The sequence below is a fragment of the Balaenoptera acutorostrata genome, chromosome 20 (genome assembly GCF_949987535.1).
Source record: "Balaenoptera acutorostrata chromosome 20, mBalAcu1.1, whole genome shotgun sequence".
NCBI classification, from domain to species: domain Eukaryota; kingdom Metazoa; phylum Chordata; class Mammalia; order Artiodactyla; family Balaenopteridae; genus Balaenoptera; species Balaenoptera acutorostrata.
This window is the reverse complement of record NC_080083.1, coordinates 830,609-837,218: the sequence shown is the minus strand read 5'-3', so window position 1 is coordinate 837,218 and position 6,610 is coordinate 830,609.

Sequence of the window (6,610 nt, the reverse complement as noted above, 5' to 3'; positions counted from 1 at the left end):
CTGTGCTTTTCACATTCGCCACCTTGGAGGTGTGTCTCTGTATTGTCTTCCACAGCCTTTTACAACACAGGCTGGGGATAGGTAACAGGAGAAAGGTGTCATGGCAGGTTGTGATGTCCAGAAATGACGGTCACTGTCTCCCCTGGGACCCCCTGAAAAATGGTGGGCAATCACTGTGTTAGCTATTGTCTTGTTCTTGACTCAGGGAGAATATGATGCATGTTTTACTGTTAAGTGGGAGATTTGCCGTAGGTTTTTGGTAAAAACTGCGAGTTAAGGAAATTTCCATCTATTTTAAGTGACTAAGTTCTTAGTGATTTTCCTAATAAACTTCTTTCATTGATAAGCGTAACTTCAGTTCAATAGACGATCTTTTGACTAGAAATGACCCAGATTCTATCGCTGGTGACTGGATCAAGAAAGACCAGTTTGCCCCCACGCAACTGAATTCTCTCTGAGACTGGAATTCTCAAATTCTTGCTGAGTTTGAGGAGCAGCTGGAAAGCCCAGCAGGGAAACCCTCGCCTCTGCTCACTCCTCGTGTAAAACCCTATCTCGTAACTCTTTGACCATCAGCATCTTCATTTGTAAACGATGGAGCTGGACCAGGGTTCTGGCCATAAGATCCTTGGCTGTGAGTCTCTGAGGCTATAAAGGGGACAATAAACTGGAAGGTAATACGTATTTAAACCCCAAATAGTTATTCGGTGGTGGGATTGTGGGTATTTTGTGTTTATTTTGAAAAGTGGGATTGTGTTTATTTTGAAAAGATCTTAGTGTGATTATATGGCCTTTTTCATAAAGGAGAGAGTGTGGCATTGGCCGTATGTTTTCACCACAAAAGGTACACGTAACACTCTGTTCTGCCGGAGAAGAAAGAACCAGGAAAACTGGATTTAACAGTCAGTCTGGAGGATCACTGAGGGGTGAATATCCATGGCTGACCTTCTGAGGCCCAGCTGTGGGCTCTGTTTTTCCCTGTTTTGGGGGCTTAACCAAACTGTCCTTTGACAGGAAAACAGAAGCCCCGCGAACTGGGCTGTTGCAGAACTGTACCAAACTGATTGGAAAAGTCAGCTTCTGCCTGATTTACCGAAGTCTTTTTGACCCTGGTGCAGCCGCCAGCAACCAGCTGTCAGCAAATGGCAGTCTGCTGCGCGGCATGCAGGATCTTAGTTCCCTGACCAGGGATCGAACCCGCGCCCCCTGCAGTGGAAGCTCGGAGTCCTAACCACTGGACCACCAGGGAAATCCCCCTGTCTGGGTTTCTTATGAGCCACGGTACATGGGATAGACTATGGGGCAGCAGAAAGTTATTCTGAAAACTTGGTCAAGAAACATTTGTTCCAATCCTCTAGCTGCCTGTCACTGCAAGGTCTTGGCCAAATGCTCACAGATCCTGAAGCTGGACAGACCGGGTTCAAATCCCAGGGGCACCACTTACCAGCTGTGTGACCTGGGTACATACATGACCTCTATTTCTTCCTGAGTAAACCTGGAATAATAACAAACATATCTAGCTCAGAGGGCTTGTATAGGTTAACTGAATTAATCCATGAAAAGAGCACAGTAAATGTTCAATAAGTTTAGCAGTGGTGATGGTGATGAAGAGGATGATGATGGTAGTGATTATGATGGTGATAATGATAGTGGTGGTGATGGGGATGATGGTGATGATGATGGAGGTGGGGGTGTTATCACAATCATGGTGACAATGAAAACGATGATGGTGATGGTGGTGATGGTGATGATGATGGTGATGATGTTGGTGATGGTGATGATGATGATGATGATGATGGTGATGATGGTGATGGTGATGATGATGGTGATGATGATGTTGGTGATGGTGATGATGATGGTGATGATGATATTGGTGATGGTGATGATGATGATGATGATGATGATGGTGATGGTGATGATGATTGTGATGGTGATGATGGTGATGGTGGTGATGATGGTGATGATGATGGTGATGATGGTGATGATGGTGATGGTGATGATGGTGATGATGACGATGATGGTGATGGTGATGATGGTGATGGTGATGATGATTATGACGGTGATGATGGTGATGGTGATGATGGTGATGGTGGTGATGATGATGGTGGTGATGATGATGGTGATGGTTGTGGTGACCGTTTTGTGTTGGTCTCAGACTATTGATAGTGATGCTATTGGCTGGGAATGCCAGGGGTGCTCACCTTGTCCTGTACTGCTTGTGGCGATCCCCCAGAAACATTTCCCCTTTTGGAACCAGTGTTGTGGCTGGACCAGTCCCTGTGGTTCTTGTTATGATGGCAAGATACACCTCAGCAATAACCATCAGGGAACTTTGAAAAAGCAAGGTTTATTACTCACAAAAGTCCTGGAAGGTACCCAGCGAGGTCAGAGAGAGAGAGAGAGAGGGCACAGACCTGAGGTTCTACCGTTATTGGGGTTGAGGGTGGGGTACCTAGGGTTTTGCAGCTTTACTCTTTGTTGACAAATTGAAAACATAAGAGCGAGAATTAGGGTGTTGGGAAGGAAAAGTGGGGTCACTCAAGCAGCCAGTTATCTGGGTCACCTAGGGCTTTCTAAAAGGAGAACTTCATGGGCGGGGCGGCCTGGCTCTTTATATGCTTGCGTAGCTGGTAACTGTGTCACACAGCTGGCAATATGTTTATTCGAGATGGATGTCTCTGAAATGAAAGCCTCGGCAATCAAAAGCTTATTGTCAGGCACTTACTTTACAGCGAGGGTGGCGATTCGTATGAACACCTTTTGGCCTATTTTTACATCAGTCTCTAAGGCCTGTTCCAGGAGGTCTTCTATGAAATCTTTTATCATCCAGAGAATCAACCCAAAGATATCAGCTGCAGGACCACATGTCAGCAGGACCCTGGGGTCCCCTCTTCCAGCCTCAGTTTAGCTTTTGTAGCTCACGTAAGCTGCAGAGCAAGCAGCCCAGGCCTGCCTTCTACGATTGCTTGCAGCCCTGCAGATGTTGAACTGAGCTGTGATATCTCAGTCGGGCATAACCACCTGTACTTCAGGGCTAGAGACGTATAGAACAGTGACCCACGGGCCCCTGCCTCTCTCCAAAGAGTGGATCTCCTCCATACCTTCGTGGACAAAGCGCCACCTCCCTGGGCACCTGGTGTATTAGCAGGTCGACTCCCAGAAGGCCCAGATGCTGTCTGCTTCAGAGTCAGTGCTCTGCGATCACACAGCAGAACTTGCGGCGTCCTCCCTCTTCTCCAGCGAGGCCTGTCTCCTAGAGCCAGCTGGGTGATGACACTGGCCTGCGCGCTACCCTCTGGTCCTCTCGGGGATGCTGCAAAGCCGGGGGCTGGTTTTATTACTCTGTCTGTGGCTGAAGCCGAGAGTCAGAGGCCTGAGCAGCAGTGGCCGCAGCCCCGTGACGGCCCTCACCGCCCCTCAGTCCTCTTTTTCCACTTCCGGCCACGTTGGGACCCGCTCTGGCTTCCAATGCCCCGGGCCTTGCTCCTCCCAAGAGCCGGCCCTGTGGAAGGGGGGCGGGCTGCCGAGGGCTCTAGGCGGGGAGAGCTGTCCTGGCTGAGTCGGGCACGGCTGCCGGTCGAGACCCTCCAGTTCTCAGGAGCAGGGTCCTTCCCAGCACTTCTGACGTCCTCGCTTCGTTGTGGGGAGATTGTTGTTGCTGTCGTTTAAAAAGTCCTTTTCTTCTCTGTCTGCTCCTCAAGGAAGGTCCTGCCACCGGGGTTAGGCCCAAGGTGATTCCGTGAGAGACAGTGTCAGTTTCTGCTTTTGGAGGGAGTTAAGAAAAAACCCAAAGCATCCTAATTCCTGTTTGGACCCTCTTCAGACCGAGCCCAAGTCTGCCTGCCGGGGATGAGCAGAAAAGTGTAAAACAAAGTGCAGTTGGTGCCCCTCTCTGCAAGAAGTTTTCCTCCTTCTCTAAATCCAAACTTTTTTTTCTAATAAAGGAACTTTGGGAAAAAATGTCTCAATGTAAATAGATTTTAATAAGCCCTTGTTGGACTCTGCCTGGCCGTTCAGAGCTTCCTTGAGACAAAACACCCAAGTCTTCCTGACCCAGGTGCCACCCGGGAGCCAGTTTCATGCGGTGCTGTGATGAGAATTACACTGGTGAGAATGAGATGATAGAGAAAATCTCCAGGAAAATGTCAAGAGTGCTTTAAGCCTCCTGAAATGAAGGCCCAGTCCCAGCGGCCGAGCCGCCCTCCAAGCTGGACCCGGCAGAGTGCGGAGTCGGCCGGAGAGGCAGGGCCGATCCTTCCCGAGGCCCAAGCCCAAGGCCCAGGCAGACGCCCTGCTAGGAGAGGGGCCACCGCAAAAGGCCCAGGAGTAGACGTGACCGAGGTAGAAAGCAGGGCCGAGCTGTGCCCCCAGGTGGCAGGGGAGGTGGAGGAGGTGGCTGAATGGGGACGGCCCACCCGTGCCCACCCCTCAGAGCCCCTCCTGCATTTCCAGTCCCCATGGCTGCAGCCGGAAGCCCGCACGTCTGAGCCTCTGTCGGGCAGCTGCAAACTGGCTGCTCCTCCTGCTGGTCTTCGAGCCTCCCAAGCCTCACGCGGCTCCTGCCCCAGGTGCCTGGGCCTCCGGGTGCTCCAGGTGTGTTCCAGGTGCCTAGGCCTCCGGGTGCTCCAGGTGTGTTCCAGGTGCCTGGGCCTCCAGGTGCTCCAGGTGTGTTCCAGGTGCCTGGGCCTCCGGGTGCTCCAGGTGTGTTCCAGGTGCCTGGGCCTCCAGGTGTTCCAGGTGTGTTCCAGGTGCCTGGGTCCTCCGGTGCTCCAGGTGTGTTCCAGGTGTGTTCCAGGTGCCTGGGTGTCCACGTGCTCCAGGTGTGCTCCAGGTGCCTGGGCCTCCAGGTGTTCCAGGTGTGCTCCAGGTGCCTGGGTCCTCCAGGTGCTCCAGGGGCTCCTCCACAACACCTGCTCCAGGTACTTAGATGATGCTGAACTCATTAGTCAATGTGTTAGCCAATCGCTTTCTCACTTGCTCCCCAAACCAAACTCCCCAGCAGTCACTCAGTCAGCCTATGATTATCTGCATGAAGTATCCGGCACTGCTGTAGACGTGGGGAGGCCCCTGTGAACGAAGACGGGGTCCCGGCTCCTGGAGCTGACGCTCCTTGTGTGGGGAAACAACAATCAAAAAAGCGCACAGGGGGGGCTTCCCTGGTGGCGCAGTGGTTGAGAATCTGCCTGCTAATGCAGGGGACACGGGTTCGAGCCCTGGTCTGGGAAGATCCCACATGCCGCGGAGCAGCTGGGCCCGTGAGCCACAATTGCTGAGCCTGCGCGTCTGGAGCCTGTGCCCCGCGACGGGAGGGGCCGCGATAGAGAGAGGCCCGCGCACCGCGATGAAGAGCGGTCCCCGCACCGCGATGAAGAGTGGCCCCCGCTTGCCGCAACTGGAGAAAGCCCTCGCACGAACCGAAGACCCAACACAGCCAAAAATAAATAAATAAATAAATAAAATCAAGTAAAAAAACTTTAAAACAAAAAAAAAAAAAAAAAAAAAAAAAAAAAAAAAGCGCACAGGGGCTGAGAGGCCGGAGAACTCAGCACGCAGTCCCCGACCAGGACCGAAGGGCCCGCTTCCCCACGGGGGAGGGGAGGGCCGGCCGGGCTCGGGAGGGTGGCAGGGACTCTCAGGGGGTGAGTGCGGGACGCGCAGGGACCCCTTGGTGCTGGGCCGCTTTCCGCTCACAGGGGACCCCGCGAACACCTCGCCTTCAGCCCTCCCACAATAGCCCTGGGAGGAGGCGGCCCGACAAAGGAGATTCAGGAACTGACCTGAATCCACATGACTAATAAATAAAACGAGCCCTCACAGCCTTCCTTCTATCTGTGGAGAAAAAACGAGGACAATTCCTTCTAAAGATCTGCTTCACTCTGCAAAGTCCCGTGAAATGAGTGTTTCTCTGGAACTGGGGCAGTCACAATGGAACAAAGGCCCTGACAGCATCTGCTCCCCGCTCGCGTTTGAATAAGGCCCATGCGCGTGCCCCCCACGCGGAGATTCAGGGGAAATTGGGTTTCTGTGCACCACTCGGCAGGGGAAGGCGGCCGGCGCGGCCGGCCGGCCCTCGGCTCCGCAGCCTGACCCAGTTAGCGCCCCAGGGCCAGGTGCAGACCCCACGCGGGAGCTCGGGGTGCCCCACGGGCGGGAAGGAGGGTCGCCGGGGTTCCTGGAACCTGCACCTGCAAGGGACCCCCAAACTAGAAAGGGGACGGGCTGAAACGCCCCACCCACCGCGGGGAGGCAGCCCCAGCCGCAGCCTTTGTGCCCAGCGTTTCGGGCTGGGACGGTGACTACCTGTCCAGTCGCCGCTCCCCGGCCCGAGCTGTGGCTGGAGGTTCCCCGGGCCCAGTCAACAGCACTGACCACCTCGAAAGCCCAGGGCTGGGCCCCGGTCAGGAAGCCCGATGCTGCAAGGCCCTACGTGGAGGCAGGGGTGGCCGAGAAGCAGAGTCTGAGACAAAGCAGGGCGGGGCCGCCACGCTTGACCAGGACGCCCGGTGCTGAGTGAATAGCAGCCAAATTCTGAATCCCTAGGCAGACCGACCTTGCACATGTATGAGCTAATGTAATCTTCATGAAAGCTACCTTCAGTGACAGATCTGCT